Source organism: Pectinophora gossypiella, chromosome 4 (genome assembly GCF_024362695.1).
Source record: "Pectinophora gossypiella chromosome 4, ilPecGoss1.1, whole genome shotgun sequence".
Lineage (NCBI taxonomy): Eukaryota > Metazoa > Arthropoda > Insecta > Lepidoptera > Gelechiidae > Pectinophora > Pectinophora gossypiella.
Genome location: NC_065407.1, coordinates 9,533,470 through 9,552,661, shown reverse-complemented (window position 1 = coordinate 9,552,661; position 19,192 = coordinate 9,533,470). Strand labels below are relative to the sequence as shown.

The 19,192-nt window shown below is 32.8% G+C and overlaps 2 protein-coding genes across 3 annotated transcripts in view; one reads left to right on the top strand and one right to left on the bottom strand.

Annotated features, from left to right (window-relative positions):
* LOC126366502 (immunoglobulin A1 protease) overlaps positions 1–5,044 on the bottom strand; it is a 149,821-nt gene extending 144,777 nt beyond the window's left edge. For both annotated transcript variants that reach the window (XM_050009623.1, XM_050009625.1), the window contains exon 1: positions 4,887–5,044. The gene's annotated coding sequence lies outside the window, so the exon portion shown is untranslated. The remainder of the gene's footprint in view (positions 1–4,886) is intronic.
* Positions 1–19,192, top strand: part of LOC126366437 (trypsin-like) — a 43,649-nt gene that overhangs the window by 6,702 nt on the left and 17,755 nt on the right. The window lies entirely within an intron of this gene.

The window sequence follows — 19,192 nt, the reverse complement described above, 5'->3', positions numbered from 1 at the left end:
TATAAAATGTTGAATGAAAATCGACGGTTTACCGTGGCTTGGCTTGCAACATTGTATTTTACCATTTGTAAATCTGATATAGAATATGCTGTTACTATCCCTTTGAATAGATAAATAAATAAATATAAAACTACCAAAACTAACACAATTAACCTTCCCCCACACCTTCAACTTAACACCTTCCTAATAAAACCCCCAGTAATATAGCGTAGAGATAACGTATTCAAGCACGAGTAAAATCAAATAACAGTGTTACAATGTCATTTATATTTATATAATAATTATAAAAGTTATTATAGCTCTTTAGCATCGTGCAATAAATTAATTATAAGTAATTTTTGGCAAGAAATTTTTATCGTTATGACAAAAATCCAATTATAACTCGATAAAATTGCACAACGTGCGACTAATCCTAGAACATCTGCACAGTTCACTTAAAAAAAGTCGCTTACGGCTGTTAAGTAGTATTACGTCCAACTTTCGCTTCGGGTCGATCGGTTCGTTATACCTACATAATTAGTTGCGTCAGATACCGCTAGTCGGTCGGTGTGTCGGGTGCCTTACCAGTCGTTCGTGTGTGGAATAACTTACGAGACGCGAGGCCACTTTCACGGGCCGCAAATCTTCGTAGTATGCGCATGAGACGGTTACGTTGGTGACACACTAGTTGCATTATTAGTCTGTGTAATTAGATATTATATGGCTCATTGAGTCTACAAAAAGTCGTTGAAAAGTAAAGGCAAAACGGGAATGAACACGAAATGGGAGTAGGAAAACGGTGCAATATATCTTTAGCTAGATAATGCAATGACATAATAAAATGGTAGGTAAAAAAAATTGAGATGATCTTTCAGAAAAAGAACATTATAGTTAATTCAAATATTCCATTACCTACCGATGCGATGTTTTACGAAAGAACCCACTCGTTCACTGACAACCATTTATTTGGTAGACATGTTATAATTATAATGTTTTGTTTTGTCATCAGTTAAAAGATTTTACTGACATAATCAGTCGTCTAAGCGACACATTCTTAACGCATTTGTCAAGAAAAGTGTTACGTAACGACGTATTGAAAACACTCACGCGCAAACACTAACGCTCAATTTGTTAAAATACATTGTAAGTATACACAATATATACATACCTGCATAAATACAAGACCGACTTTTTTATCAACACAATATGCTTTAAATAATAATAAAATGTACACTAGAAATGCGATAATATCATCACACGATAAATATATTTCTTCATTCTTTTTAATGAAATAACTGCTACATAACATATACATTCTTGTGTTATACTCATAATTATGTGTCAACAATTTATACCTAACTTATAAAAGCTGTGTGAGAATATGACAATAATTTCATAAATGGATACAATATAATATGAAATATCTGAAATATTTCAATTGTTTTTATTTTTGTTCTATAAGTATGGTCTTAACCTTACAAAGTATGGAATTAACTTTACAATCAACTTTAATAATACTATGTCTACATTGTAGGCAAGTTTTTTGTCATATTTTTATTTTCTTTATTTATAAAATTTAACACATGTCACTGCATTTCAGTGTGTCTGGTAAAATAACATAAATTATGGACTAGCACGTATTTTTAAATGTTTGTGTTATTCGGATTTTACTGTGATGATTATTGTATTAATATATGTATAATTGTAATCTTTATTATAATTGTAACTAATAATTCAAGAACTATTCGTGCTCACGTTTCGCGCCTTGCTAATAATTTACCTGCGTTTAAAAAGCCAATTTAACATAAATTTATTATTTTCGCCTTCGTTCGGCCTTTGTAATTGCACATGAAATATTCATAGAGTACAATTAAACAATTTGCAATGCCGTTCTGGTTCTAAAAACGTTGGTTTTATTAACTTTTGTTTGACCTCATAGATAGAAGTTGTTTTCTTTATTGTTGCGATAATGGAGGTGAGTATGTGTCATAAAATAATATATTTATGTACTTACCTACTAATTATTTTACCCGGTGGAGTCCCGACCTAATATAGTAGGTACTTTTATTTTTAGTAATACGAATTGTGTTGTCGATACTTTTACACACTACAGTTTAATACACAAATAAGAAAAGCGTAAAAATATGTTCGTAAAATCGTACTTTTCAACAAATATAATTACTTACCTAGTTTTACAATAAATAAGTCTATAATCTATTTGAGGGATTAAATAAATATACAAATATCTTTCTAGGAAGCCATTAACATAACGAAGCGAAGGTAGCAAATAAGTATAACACAAAGGATTGCTTTGAAACTTTTATAAGGTTTTATTTTTTGTTAAATTAATTTATTTAATTTAGGATTTGAGCTCTTTTTTTAATCCTGAGATATTAATCATTAAAACTTATCGTGGATTTGTTTCGGTTGGCATTTACTACTTGGTTGAAATCTAGTATGAGTCTTTAATGTCTATTCAAAATATACATTTTAGAATAGAAAATACCTAGGTAGCGCTAGTATTATCACACCAGGCTGCGATCAAGGGTCAAATTGTCACCCATACTGACCACGATGTAAACACCTACTCACCCTACTCAAGTATTATTTTGTCGCCAGTGTTGCGTAACAGAGTAAAGTGTTGTGGACGAGTCAGTGAGAGTATTTCTCCATTTTGTAGGTCGCGAGCGCACGTCCGACTTCCTTTAGTAAGATCATTTCACGCGAGAGAAAACTAACCACGGTTGACGAGTAATTACTAAACTATGCTATGAAAGGTGTTTTGTTGTTCTCGTAGTAAAAAATAATGATTTATCAATTTAGTATGGCGGTAAAGTATATGCATTTTTTAAATTAAAAATTAATACTTTTTATGTATAATTTAGGGTGCTTCATATCATACCATACTTACAGCTCACTTAGGTATGATAATAGAAAAAATAAAATAATGGTCAACCATATTTAAAATAAAAAAAAGTTTAATGGGCCACTAAACATGTTTAAAGACCCTTACGCAAGCCACCCTTAATCTTAAAATAATTTTAAATAATTCTGAAACTGCCTCGTCCATTCAAACACTTTTTTTTATTTTAAATATGGTTGACCATTATTTTATTTTTTTCTATTATCATACCTAAGTGAGCTGTAAGTATGATTACTTACAATCTTATTCACGCCTATAAACTATGAACGCTAACTTTGTAATTCTTTGCAAAACTAAACTAATCGGCATTACAAATCTGAGATCAGAAGTCTGGTACCTATAAAAATAAATTAAAAGTATATAAAAGATGGTTCCGATTTAAATGTAGATAAATTTACTTTGTGTCGTAATTCCGATTCAAACGATGCTTTCTAGTGTTATATAAAGAAAAAAATAATGTAAAGTAACATTCCTAAGCAAAGTGTTTTATGCAATAATAGTAAATTTATTTATGAAGCATTTAATTTCTACTCTTTGACAAATTTTGAATACTAATTAAAAACATTCTCACGCGTATATACGTTTACTTGCAATATTTTGGCATAAATTTCTATTTTTCGGTGCGAAAAACGATGCTAATAGATTTTAGACTGTTTTGGCTCATCGATGTTGCATATTTCACGCGAACCGTATCGTTCTTACGAAATTTTGAAATAAGTAAGGCAAAGGCAAAAAATCGGGCGGCCAATTGTAGCTGGCATGCTAATTTGAACGCAACGTTTCCTCACTTCGTTTGCATTTTCCCTGAATTTCTTTCATAACCGAAGCTGCATGAGAATTATATAAATTGCAAATGGAACTGTGATTTTTTGTTCGACAATATTTTAACAGGTTCATTTTAATGTTATGGAATAGAACTTCATTGCCGTCGTAATATTAGAGAACAATTTTAAAAAGTTTTAATTTATTATGCGTATGAATTAAAATGTTTATTATTTAAAAAATGATATAAATGGGATATAAATGTTCAAATTCCAATAAATAAATAATTATTGGATAATTATAGATAATACTCTACTTTTAATTACATTTTTATCGACTTTTAAATTTTAGTTTTTTATGAATCAATGTTTATATAAAATTCTAAATTCCAGAGTGGATGAGGTTGGTATTCCACATCACAACCCACACGATAAGAAGATAAATTTCTTAAGTCATTCAAATGTACATTTCCAAAAAATATTAATTAAAGTTCTTACGTAGGTAGGTCATACATGTCAAAATAAGCCACCCGTTTCATTCCTAGCGCAAAGGTGCCCATCAAACTCAATCAATTAGCAAAGATTATCAATAAAGTAGTGCCAATTTTATCTCCGAGTAGATCTTTATGTTCTGCTTGCACCTGTCAATAACAATTAATATCGACTTGCGATTGATAGTTCCCAATCGATAATTATCGATTAAAAATTGCGGATACCATATTATTATCGACCTAATTAATTTCAGATTATAATACCTTTGCTTTTAACTCGTTAGACATCTTGTTTTTGTAAACTTCCGTCAGGTCGTTAATTAACGAGATTTTTGTTGTATTTTTGACTATTTGTTTTTTTTTAAGATTTCTTGACAATTGTTATTTTTCATTACTGCTGGCTATCTGATTACTATTTCGTTTTTCTGTGAAATATATTTTGCTTGTAACATTTTATTATTAATTAAATGTTTTTACTTAAAACTTTCTTTTTATATTTTATCACAGTGTAATTTTATACCATTACACAAGCGCATTAATCTGTTATTCTCGTTGTCCATCCGTCTCATTAATCACTTATATTAAATTTATGCTTTGTGTATTTGTGTAATGTTAAAACCATTTATCAGTCACGCAAAGCTATTTAATCTGCGCTTTCTTCGTCGCGGAGAGAGCTGCTAACCGACTTCGAAAGTTTATTCCCTCGTTTATCACTCGAAAAAAAGTACTCACCTAAAAGGGAAAAGGGAAAATCACAGTCACAAGCACTAAGTTCGGAAGTCACAGTTCACTCGTGCGTTCGCGTTCGAGGTCCCAAGTTCGTTCTCGGCCAGTGTCGTTGTAACACTGAGCGGCGCGGCGGAAGACCAGTGCGTGTCTGCGCCGGCGCACGTAAAAGTAAAACCGAAACGCGCGCGTTTGCGTTCGTAAATCTAAAATACTATATCATTGCCAATCTCCTAAACAATACACATGGACTTATTAAGGTTAAGGATATAATGTAGAGATAGCAATGGGCGTTTTCTATAATCGATTCGATATAGCGTGAATTTGATCGTGACTGCAGTTTTGTATTAATTAACGTTTTAATTGCCGCGTGCAAGATAGATTCGGTAGACTGTTTTGATTATTAGAAATGTGGGGATAGATTTGTCAATAAATATTTTATTAGTAGCTAATGGTTATTACAGTATAATGGAGAGATCGCTAGAACCTGTTCTTTGGTGGAGTAGTGAATGTTATCCGAGGCTTAGATACAATAAGTCAGGTCAAAAGAAAATAAAAGTTGATACATACCTGTATTTTTTCTCTTAATCAAAGTTATTTTTTTTATTGGATTTTTAAATTTTATTTTATTTACAATATGAAAGATCACATAATCCCCGATTAGATGTAATCAGAATAAAAGTAATTTCTTTGTGTAATTAGTATTACTACCTGTCTACATAAATATATTTTGTCATCTATTTTATTTATCAAGTTTCAGGCTTGATTTTTGAAGAAAATTTTGATGATCCCACCTCCGGCCAAGTAGTTAATGCCATCCACAATAAGTCACGTCAAAAAAAGAGATGCTCTTACTTTCGTTTTTATAATATTGTCACCAAAAAAGAAAACTTAATTTATGAACAGAAAAAAAATGTGTAACAATTATCGAAATAGTCATAACCTGAAAGCTCAGCAATTACCTACTTCACTAATTTCAGAATAAGACTTTAACATTTAGAAGTTCCACATCCATAGACCAGGAGGTTAAACACTAGACTAACTCAGTCAGTAGTTTATACAACTATGGCACATTGTATATACCTACTGTTGAGAGTATGACGTCAAGTACATCTAACTATAGCATAGTCATTCAACTCTTCACCTTTTATGCACTTTCAATAGCGCAATAATTCATGCAATGCAAAAGGGAAACTTGCATCAATATTTTTCAATTAAAGAACATAAATTGATTGATTTATGTATGTGGAGGAAGCAAGAGAAGTGTGTCAGGATTGAATTCCGTAGTCTCTGCTTACCCGGGCGGGAGTTTATGTATGTCTGTATGTAAAGACTGTTATGTAACTTAAGTAAGTTTGCATTATACACGTTAAGTAAGTATGCCTGTGCCTAGGGGCTTAGACACGATACCAGACTGGCCGGGAATGACGCAGCGTGGGGCGCCATTCCACAATCAAAATACGATTAACAACGTATAATTTTCAATAACACGTTCCGGGACAGAGTGTCAAAAGACGACCATATTGATGCTTGATATGGCATAGACTTGCAGTCTGTCGACATTAGGCTTTGAGCTGAATACACGTAGGCACGCCACACCATTAAGGAGCGGGCAATCATAATGCAAAATAAAGTAGAATTATGTAAGTATTGTTGTCTTATTGTGAGATATTGGAGCCAAGTAGTGTCACACTGTAACATTTTTATTTTGACGTGACTTGTCGTAGATTTGCCGCAGATGGTATTAACTACTTGGCCGGACAAATAGGGAGCGCTGAAGGCTCTCACCCGGTACAATGTTTAAGACAACAGGCCTGAGGGTGCCCAGTTGGGCGCGAACCTCGGCACAGGGCGTCATCGAAAAATATTTGAAAAAATTAATCGACCCTAGTGGGTCGATAGCAATAAGTGCTGATTGCGGGAACACATTGTAACGGTTTACGTAAAATGTATGGGAAGTTTCCCATATGTCAAGTGTCAATTTGAAGTGATTTTACCCTCCCGCCTTGACGCTCTGTCCCGGAACGTGTTAACGTGTATTTCTAATAAACACGCCATTCAATTGTAAATGTATTTATTGTACATAACACAACCTGTTTATATATAACTTCATATAATTCTATTTTATTTAAAAATGAAATTTTGTAATATCTGAACAGAGACTCCACTTCTATAAAAGTTAATAAGTTTCACTTTATAAACTTTGCATGCATTTTTAAATTCAATTTTGCGATGTGTATTCATCCTTCGACCGCAAGCATCTAAAGGGTATGGTAAAAGGAAAAATAACTTTAATAATTCTGGACTTCTCATTACATATGAAGAAGAAGATTACATATATTATGTACATATATAAATTTGACTTTTCAGCTGGACAGGTAAAAAAATACAAAAGAAAGAAGAAGGGAAATGTCAAAGGCATTTTAATCGATTGAGAGATCACTGATTGTAAATTTTAAGTATCTAGTTTTACAAATCTAGTCAAACAATCGTTTGAGAACTTGTACTGAAGCCAGAAACGCACGCATTCAGAAACAAAACAATATGACATGGTTTCTCAATGTGAAAACACAGGGGCTAAGTTATTGTCTAAATAAAATAATGGACTAAAATACTCACAGGATTACTTCCGTAATTCTTGTCTTCTGACCCCGGGGCATCCACTCTGAAAGCTGTTGACGCAATTTTGAAAGTATTTTAAATGATTAGGTTTAGCAGCATTTTATCACGATCAAAACACGAACGAATTCTCAGTTTTATAAAAATACGCGCGCAATGACGGTAAGTCAAATGACTTTTTTTTAACGGCTTGGACCCAAGGAGATTTTAGTTAGTAGCACTTGCGATGTACGGCATGAGCTGAAACTACTAGTTTGACTTGAGTTTTTTATAGAACTTGGTTCGTCATAATATTAATACAATACATTAATAAACTTTATTGAACCAAAATAAAAAGAAATAATTACAAAAAAAAAATCTTATAATGTGCGGCTGAAAGCTGTTTTAATAATATTTTAAATAATAATAAAGCAACAATAATATTTTAAATACAATCTAAATTAAGTTGTAGTTAGTGGACAAGAATTTGTAAATATTGTAAGGCATGTGAACTCGGCGTATTATTATTTAAATAATTATAATGGGTGGAAGATGTAATTGTGCCTGGGTGTAATAAAAAGGGTCATCATTTATTTAGTAGCTTAAACGACGGAAAATCTTTACGTGCTATCTATATTATTTCTGAGGAACGTGGCTTGGAAAGCATTGTTTTTATCTTTAGCAGTGAAAAAAAAAAAATACTTAAAGTTACGTCCGTATCCTTGTCGGGGTAAGCGGAGCCATAAATCCGCAATCGTTCCGATTTTCATCCCTTGATAGCTGTGATGAACTACTTATTTATACGGTGGTGACTGATTATCAGCCAATCGTCCAAAGACACAATTGAAATAAAATAAATATAATAACTATTCGTTTATATCACTAAACTTATAAAAAAAATATATAAAAAAACCCTATTTATTTTTCTATTCCTATTTATACGTATATAATGTCTTCTTAAAGACACTGAAATATTCTTGTGAATAAAAACTACGTTGCGTTTCTCTGAAATAAAGTATTTTTATTAATACACTTGTTTTGTAAGTAAGTAATTACATTATTCTATACTAAATAACTAAATTCACCTGAAATAAAGAAACAACATTCGAAGCAAATACACTTCTCATCAAAAAAATCGAAACAATTCCGTTTTCATTGTTTCTGTCCGAATTTAACACAAAAAAGAATTCATACGATGAAAAAAAATACATAAATGTATAGCTGGCAGTTTGGCCATTACAGTAATAAGCGAAAATTCTAAATTCAAAATTAGAATTTCATTTGTTTATCTTATAAACGAAATGAATCACTGTTTTGAGACAAATGTGTGTTTAGGGTAGGAGTACATTTAGCGTTTAAAAACTAAAAATTGGCGCCTATCCTTAAACTTTTTGTTTTTTATTTCAATACTGTGACTTTGGGACGTCTGAAAAAAGGTTTTTTTTCTAAAACGTATGGATACTTCGCCCACAGAAGCCGCCCAAGTTGTGGCATTGCTGGATTTTGGCCTTAGTCAGCGTGTTGTGGCTGCAAGACTGCATCTAAGCCTGTCATCTGTTCATAGAGTCTATAAACGTTATCGGGAGACTGGTTTGTTCACGCGCCGTTCAGGATCTGGCAGGAATCGGGTCACTTCTGAGCGAGATGATCGATTTATTGTAACAACTTCTTTAAGAAATCGACGCCTTAACGCTTTTCAACTGCAGCAGCGGCTTCGTGTTGTACGAAGGGTGGCTGTAAGTGACTCTACAATTAGAAGAAGGTTGAAGGATCGTGGACTGGTACCGCATAAGCCAGCAAATGGGCCGAAATTAACTGCAGACCATCGAAGAACGCGCCTTAACTTTGCACGTGAGCACCTAAATTGGTCATACCTACAGTGGAGCAAAGTTCTCTTTTCTGATGAGTGTAAAATTATGCTGTATGGTAACGACGGAAGGAACAAGGTCTACAGAAGAGACGGAGAACGCTATGCACAATGCTACATTGAAGAAAAGGTCAGCTATGGTGGCGGTTCGTGGACGGTTTGGGGAGGAATCAGCGCCGACGGTAAGACAGAGCTTGCTTTCGTGTCTGGGCCACGTCTGCCTGCACTAAACTGTCATCGGTACGTCGAAGAGTGTCTCGAGCCTCATGTGATGCCCTATGCACATTTTATTGGCAACGGCTTCATATTCATGCACGACAATGCTAGGGCTCACACCGCGGGCGTCGTACGAGATTATCTTAACGAAGTCGATATCTCTATTATGGAATGGCCAGCAAGAAGCCCGGACATGAATCCCATTGAACATCTGTGGGATGAATTAAAAAGACGAATTCGAGCAAGAGATCCTGCCCCAGAAACACTTAGCCAGCTGCAAGATGCAATCCAAGAGGAATGGGACAATATACCACAGCATGTGATCGTGACTTTCATCCGATCGATGAAGAACCGTATGGAAGCAGTAATTAGAGCTCAGGGAGGGAATACAAGTTATTAAATAAACGTTTTTTAGCTTTTTTTTCATTTACGTGTGTTGTTTTATCCATTTCCTTTATACTCCATACGGAATAAAAATGACTCATTTAACAAAATACGAAACCTATGAAAAATTCATTTAAATTTAGAACATTAACATTAAGATTTGATAAGCTCATATTACTCACTATTAAACGACATTTAACATTTATTCCTAAATGTACACATTTTTCTGATAATCCTGACAAAACGTAAACTTGCAAGGTGTTTCGATTTTTTTGATGAGAAGTGTAATTCACATTTTTACATAACCTCTTCTTCAGAAAATAAAATTATATTTTTGACATTTTATAAGACAAAGATTATTAATACCATAGAGAACGTAATGAGTCCATGGATCTCATTTACATCTCCCCCCCCTGTTAACAATCAGCAAAATTCACGACTATTCTTCTTAATGGGGTATTCAGAGGAATATCCACCGCATACTGAATTAAGTGTTCTAATAAGTACATACCACTGGTACAAGTTTTGTTATGTGGAAAAGATTTGATTCGATTTTCTTATGTCCTGTGTTTATTCTATATATTGAGTTTGACAATTTTTCTAAGATTATATATGGACCAATTCTTAATTCATCTAATTTTTTTCTATTTAATCGATTCCCGTTTTCAACATATACTAAGTCCCCTACTTTTAGTTCACATTTTATTCTGTTCTTGTCAAAGTATTGTTTATTATAGTTGTGTGATTTTATAGTATTTTCCAATGCTTCTTTTCTATCTTGTAATAAATCATTAAATGATATTGTTAGTTTCAATTCTTCGGGTAAAACATCAACATTTTTTCCTTCTAATAAATATTTTGGGGCAAAACCTGTTACAGTGTGTTCTGTTTCGTTATACTTTTTTGTACATTCATGTGCTATAGTCGTCCAAGCAAGTTTTTCCTTTCTCTCATTTATTTTACATCGAATTTTGTTAACTAGCGTTTGATTTAGTCTCTCGTTTAAACCATTTGAGAACGGTGCATTTACAGCAGTGAAGATAATTGGTATATTCTCTTTATCTAAAAAGTTTTTAAAATCTCTCGAATTTATACCTGGATATTGATCGGACAGAATCAAGCCAATTTTATTTTCACAAGTTACATTTTGAACAAGTTTTATAAAATCATTTGAGTTTTGAGTTTTTGAAGTTAAAATATAAGCGTACCTGGTGAAGTGATCGACCAAGAGGTGCAAATAAGTCTTAGTAGAACGTGAACCACCAAATCCACCAATGGTATCTATAGATACTATTTCAAATGGATATGTAGCCGGACCTAACTGAGACAACAATCCAAATTTGTATTTTCCTCTAGATTTGTTTTTTATACAGACTTCACATGTTTCACAAATTCTTTTTATATTATATATTAAATTTTTAACTTCATAGAATGGTTTAATTTTTCTTTTTAATTGTTGTGTCCCTATATGACAGTAAGCATAATGTACTTTCTCTATAAATTGTTTACTAAATTCTTCCGTTAATATTATTTTTTCTTTTTCTCTCACCTTCTTATAGTATATCATATCTTTCATTTTTAGTTTATTTTTATTTTGTTTTATCTGCTCATTTCTTTCTTGATCATTTTTTATGTCTTCTAGTTTAATTAGGTTTACAATTTTTAAGCATTCCTCCTCATTGTGACATGGTTCCAATACAGGATTTCTACTCAAACAATCTGCTTCTAAATTGTCCCTTCCTGGGGAATAAATTACTTCAAAATCATACTGTGATATATAATATGTTAGATCTCCCAGCTCTTCATCCGTTCTTGCTTTTATATTCATTTTCTCCAAAGGTTTATGGTCGGTGAAAACTTTAATTTTTTTTCCCATGAGCCAATGTTGCCAATACTTGATTGCTTCTTTAATTGCTAAACACTCTATATATATAGCTTTTTTCTTTTTTTGGATGTCGTTTAGTTTGCGCGAAAAATATGCACACGGTTTTTCTTCTCCATTGAGCTGTGGTTGCTTCAAGACTGCGCCTATACCTTGTATACTTGCGTCTGTATAAATATGTATAGGTAAATCCGGATCAAAGATTTCTAAAATAGGCTTTGAACATAGAAGTTTTTTTATGGTCTCAAAGGAATCTTGACATCCCTCTGACCAAATAAATGCTTGTCCTTTTCTCAACAAATTATGTAAAGGATCTAATATGATTGATATATTAGGTATATATTTTCCATAAAAAATTATTTTACCTAGAAATTGACGTACGTTCTTTTGCGTCTTAGGAATAGGAAACTCTTTTATAGCAATTAGATTGTCCTTCAGTGGAGTGATTGTGTTATTTTGTATTATATGACCTAAATATTTAACTGAGTCTTGTGCAAAATTACATTTTGAAAATTTTAATCTGAACCCTTCTTTCAATATTGCTTCCAACAACAATGTTAAATGTTTAATATGATCTGCAAATGTTTCTGAAAAAACTAAAATATCATCAATATAATTTACTGCGAAATCTGATAGGTTATGTTTTCTTATAATACTACTTAATACTCTCTGAAAGATTGCTGGAGACGACTTCAATCCAAATGGTAAACATGTCCATTGAAAGTGTCCTTCTTGGGTAACAAAAGCAGTTTTGTGCCTATCTTCAATTCGCAATGGTATTGACCAAAATGCTGAATTTATGTCTAATGTTGAGAAGACTTTGCATTTTCTTGTTTTGATCATTAAATCTTCAATTAATGGAAAAGGTTGCGATTGTGGTATCACAATTTTATTTAAGTCACGGAAATCTATACATAGCCGTGACCTCTTTCCTTCTTCTTTTTTAAAAGCCATCGTTACTGGAGCAGCAAACGGACTATAAGATTCTTCAATTAAATTTCTTTCTAACAATTTCGATATTTGTCGTTCTATTTCTTTTTTATCTTCAATACTGCATCTGTATGGCCTTTTACTACAGTATTTATCAATTAATAAATCAATACGCGCTTCATATTCTCTTACTGTGCCGATATCATATTTGTCTTTAGCGAAAAGAGATTTATACTTGCATAATAAATCTTCTATTTCTGAGCATTTTTGTGTATCTAGATGATTTACAGTAATATTAAAGTTTGATTCTTCCACGTATTCATTAAAGTTTACTTCATACTCAGTATTAGTACGTTGACCAGTCTTTTCCAGAAAATCCTGTTTGTTATTGTTATTATTTAAGTTATCTTCTTTCTCAATACTACCTGTATAGCCAGGAATTATCATTGTATTGTTTTCTTCTGTATTTTTTTCTTTCTTCAAATTACATATATTTTGTGATATTTCCAGTTTGTCATTTTGTACAAGATGGTATTTTTCTATACAGTCCAATCCAATTAGAAAGTCGTAATCAAAATTTTCTTCATCTATCACAAACACATTTATGTTTTCCTCAATGTCAAATATCTTTATCTTCAATTTTACTATTCCTTTAGTACTCTTAACACCATTAATCGTTTTTAAGCCTGTATTTTCAATGTTGTCACATCCTTTGTCATTTAGATTACCTTTTATGGACAATAATTTGGAATTTATTAAAGACACATTTGATCCCGAATCATAAATTCCCATAATATTCATGGTATCATTTATTAATAATTTTATTTTGATTAATGGTGGAATGTCTAGTTTTTTGGATTTATTTTGTGTAATTCTGTTTCTATCTCCGAGTTATTAACATATCTGATTTGTTCCCGTCCATATCTGTCATTATTTTTATTTTTGAACCAACACAATGATTCTGGATGATAACGTATTCCTTTGTTTTCTTTTTCGCATATTTTGCACGGCTGTTCTTTTCCATCCTTTTCTTTATTTTTAGTTTCAAAACCTCCTGTTTTCTTTTCGTAATAATTTTTTTTTATTAAATGTTCCAATCCCCTTATATTACCAAATAAATCTTTTGTCTCTTTCAGGTTATTTCTATCAATTTTATCAGCTATATAGTTTGGGAGTCCTGTAACGATCAGATCTATCAGAGTTTGTATGTCCATTGATTTGTTCATTTCCAACAAAAGTCTCTCTTTCTTTAAGGCATATTCCAATAATAATCCTTGTCTGTACTTGAACAACATTGCGTACCTGATCGGAGACCATCCCTTATTTGCATAGGTTTCACAGAAGTTCTCTTTCCATAATGACCACTTTGAATTTATTTTATATTTTATGAGCATAGAATTGTACCAATCTAGACACGAATCCTCCAAGAACAATCTAAGGGCCTCAATTTTCTTAATATCCTCATCTATTCCCAAACGGGTACATTCTGTTTCGAAAATACTCATCCATTGATCCACATTTGATGTTTTCTTGGTAAATTTTTCTATTGTAAATGTTTCTGTTAATTTCCCAATATTGTATGGTCTATGAGTATCCTTTCTTGTTTCTGAAAAATTCTCTAAAATCCGAGTTAAAGTGTCTTCCGTAATACCGGTAGTAACAGTATGTTGTCGCGTTTCTGGTGTTATCTCTTCTAATAAATATCCTTTAAATTGCATATTTCCATCTTCATCTCGGTAAACATTATTTATTTCCGGTGTCACGGTAATCCAAACTTGTCTTTTATCATGCCTCCTTTGTAGTGTATTTTTTACCTTTTGAAAAGTTGGTGTTGTTATCAGTTTATCATGCAGTTTTACCGGTTGGTATTGTTCCGGAATAAAAAACATGGATTCCTTCGCATCTGTGATTGAGGTTAAGCAGATTACATTTGTTTTGGGATCTTCACCCGCTTTTACAATAAATTCAAATTTAAATTTCTCCATTTTTTGCTAAATGTTGTTTTATAATGTCTTCTTAAAGACACTGAAATATTCTTGTGAATAAAAACTACGTTGCGTTTCTCTGAAATAAAGTATTTTTATTAATACACTTGTTTTGTAAGTAAGTAATTACATTATTCTATACTAAATAACTAAATTCACCTGAAATAAAGAAACAACATTCGAAGCAAATAATTCACATTTTTACATAACCTCTTCTTCAGAAAATAAAATTATATTTTTGACATTTTATAAGACAAAGATTATTAATACCATAGAGAACGTAATGAGTCCATGGATCTCATTTACACGTATATACTATTCTTCTGGTCAACTGTGTTCATCACGCTCGCAGCGTTGCCCCATTGCACAGATCAAATAATACTAAAGTCCCGTTGTATGACCAGGAAATAATGTTGCGCTACGTAATACGAGGATCGGGAGTAGCCACCCTACTACCTTAGCCGCTTGCTCGCTGAAGCGCTTCACTTCAGAGGCCCAAGTCTCCATCGTTTCGACGGCAAAGAACACAAAGTCATACGTCTCCAAACAGTTTATATTACTATCTACCTTACCATAGTGTTATTCCTTATTCTATGCCATAAGCACCCAATAAGTAGGTAAATCACTATAATTCGATATGTAAGAGAAAAAAAGTTACGCTAGTTGGGTAATTTCCTAAGTCAAGGATAAATGGTGAAATTCTGATTACTAAATAAAGACCGATCTAAAGGTGACAAAAAACGTTTTCTTTTTCCTATTTAACTTATATAGGAATTAAATATATATTCAATTTTGCGATGTATATTCATCTTTCGAGCGCAAGCATCTAAAGGGTATGGTATAAAAATAACTTTAATAATAAAGCAAAAATATTTAAATTAGTTTTTTATAATAGCATAATGTTTCATTGAAAAATATAAAAACAAAATGCCTTGCATACCCAATTGATCTGAAACTGTAAAGGCGTGCATGACCGCAACATTCTCTCGAAGTAAAGTCAATCCATTGTCACATTATTCGTTGCGTTTCTGTAACATCTTGCGACAGCCTATAAACCGTATGTTAGGAAACATTTGATACATTTATTTAATGTCTAGTTTTTCTACTACGCTCCCAGTATGTGGTTGCGAAATGAGCAATCAATTGTTGCACGGCTCGATTCCGATGATTGCTTATTATTGAAGTTTTCTCTTGTCGTTAAGGCTTTGTGTGTTATGGAATTGGTCATTTTAATATTGAACATAATATTTAATAAATAGAGCGTGCTTATTTGTTCGCAATTATTATTATGCAACTTAAAAAACTTACTATAAAGTTGCATAATAATACCTTGACCATCAATCCATCCCGGAATCGGTTCCTGGTTGAGTTAATTTGGAAAAGTGTTTTAACTTAAAAATCGTCATGCAGTGATGGTGGAGTAAGCTTCGTAATCCACTAATCAACAAGTTCCAGTTCTGGTGAAGAGCATTGAGATTTGAGGCATATACATGTTGTTTATGTTTTAAAGTCTTATTTTGGTTGATGAGCTCGTATTCAGCCCATTACCTTCTTTGGTTCGTCATTAGATGGGTAGCCGTTTAGCTTATGATTCGGAATAGATACACCACTATTGTATAGCATGTGCGAAGCAAAATTTCAGCGCAACCCGTGGCAAAAATGTGTACTAAATGCGGACAGAATACTGTCAAAAAACTGCTTATGGTATTTCTTAAAATGCACTTAAATATCGACAATAATACTATTTTACATGTCTACTTTATGATGATGGTAATAAACTATAAAATTATTATTACTATTTGTATGTCATTTCCATATCTCGGGCCTATGGAGTCCCGGACTTTTAGAAGGCGTGCGCGATTATTATTACTATTAATTTATTATTTAAAATGTCCAAAATATTTGCAATCGCTAGGTGACGCTACTGTCGCGCACGCACTTAGCCGAATACATACTAACTTACTTTACATGCCACAGGTTAACTAAGTTAGAATGTTTGCCAATTAGTGGACATGTTCTATTCAATTGTATTACATTACGTATCTTTACGTTAATATGTTGTGTAAGAAAATAAATTCCCAAAATACATTTTGCTTGGATTGAAAGTAATCGTTACTTATATATGAAAATCTTAGAATGTTCCGTGCTAGTATCTCAGGCATGTCGTAGAAAGGAACGTAATCCCTTCGTAGATACTTCTTCCCTGGGCTGAGCTGTTTATCATCAGCTGTGCAGTTTTGTATAGAAAATACTGTCACAGAACAGATAACGTCGTTTTTTGTTTTATTTACTTATTATAAAAAAGTTCTAATGACGTCGTACAATTCTGATAGGTTTAACACTTCTGACAGCGCGTACAGTCATGAGCAATATAATGTACCCACTTTAGGACTCTGTCGCACTAACATATCTGACATTTAGTGAGACTTACAGTTCAATTTGTCAAAAAAGTTAATGTGACATGGTACCAAAGTGTATACATATTAATGCTCGTGACCGTACATATTTGTACCACCAGAAATTGACAACATTTTATTATACTTCATATTTTCTCCGTATTTCTAATAATAATTATCCATGATATCGTGCAACCAGTCTAGGTACTGGCTCAGGTCAGTATAGACTCCTGGTTTGAAAGGTTGAGCACAACCTTCTCCAAACGAGACGACTCCAACTTGAGCACCATTCAGCATTACTGGACCACCGGAATCACCCTGAAACAAACAATTCATTAATTCGTATTTTATATTCGACGCCACATAATATAATAAGTATCAAAATCAAACTCAAAAATATCTTTATTCATTAGGTAACATAGTTGCACTTTAAATCGTCACTTTTTACATGAATATATTTTTTGTCGAACGTGACATAGAAGTACTAATATGAGACGTGAGTCATAATATAAGTCAGTATTAAAGAGACTTACAAACAATTACATCGGTACCTATATATTATATACCCTGCATAAAGTCACATTGAGCGCACAACGAAAAGCACCCAATTATTATTGTGCCCAATGCTTTCCTTTATAATATTGGCAAGCTCTAAAAAGGCGTTTTTGGCAATTCAACCCCTGAGAAGCTGACAAAGATTTCATACGGACAAAGTATAAGTCCTGGCGTGTACGACCCCAATATTGCATATATTGGGTTCCTTAGGATTGATTTACATTTCCAATAGCATATTTGTTATAATATTAGTCAGTCTGTATTCATTAGATCAGTTTATTGAAACCACAGAAGTCACTTCTTTGTCCCTTTTATTTCTGGGACCGCTTACCTAACCTGGAGTAATTAGGTGTTTTATAATAATACATGATAGATTTGTTTGTCATTATCACCAACCGACAAACACGGTAAAAATACTTCTGATTATTATGAATCATAAACTTGTAAATTTTTAAATTCACCTTGGCGTTAAAAGATGCATAGTAATTTTAATAGTAATTAATTATGCAACGCAAATGATATGACGTATTGGTTGACAGTTGTTAAGTTATGAATGGTTGCATTTTTCTTTACGTCACGTGGGCTGTGAGGTCGATGACCGACCTTAACTACTCCGGTGTCAGGGTATCCTGATTTTTTGCTGTTTTCCCCAGCGGTGAATAAATAGTGGGGGCGGACGGGAATAGAAGGTGCAGACAAATATAAACACACATATGTGCTCCCTTATGAGGTGAGTAATATGAGACTGAGAATGATGAGAGATGGAGAATGGTAAAGCGTATTGATGATGATAGTTATTCAGTCTATATCGTTGTATCATGTTGGTGTCAACAAACTCCGTTAACCGACTTTTATCACATGATCCATATGACATGAAGCGGTACGTATTCTATGTACTTACTTTCTACTCCTACTCACATCGAAAGGCGATAGTCTAATAGGTATCACTCTAAAATGACACATGATTTTATCGATACATTTTCAAGCATATCTTCTAGTAAAACTTTACACTACATGACTTCAATATCTCAAAATGCGAGACTAATACGTCATGCTATTACACATTTAGTATTAGGTAAGGTTATTGACGGTTCTCTTGCGGTATTGTGTATATTCAAGCACAAACCCTATCGTCGACAAATGCTATGTCACATAGAATTCAATTTAGATTTAGAGGATACATACAATATACTCGTTTCTCGACGTTTTGTTAAGTATAGCAACTTAACAGAATCAGGTGATCGAATCTATCAGGAAAATCAATGCAACTATACTTAAGCATATGCAGTAAAGCATCGCTTAGTTCCCTAAGTCACCCTGCAGCAAATCAAGTATTAATCTGGTTACACGGAAACACTCTTAGCCACCCCTGAACTGAACCAATTCTGTCTAAAGAGGGTTGTTCGGTTAATCTAAATCTAAGGTAAAGATACAGTAGCAGAGGATTTTATAGAAAGTCTATTTAGTTGAAATTGATATTGGTTTCTGTTGGCATCTAT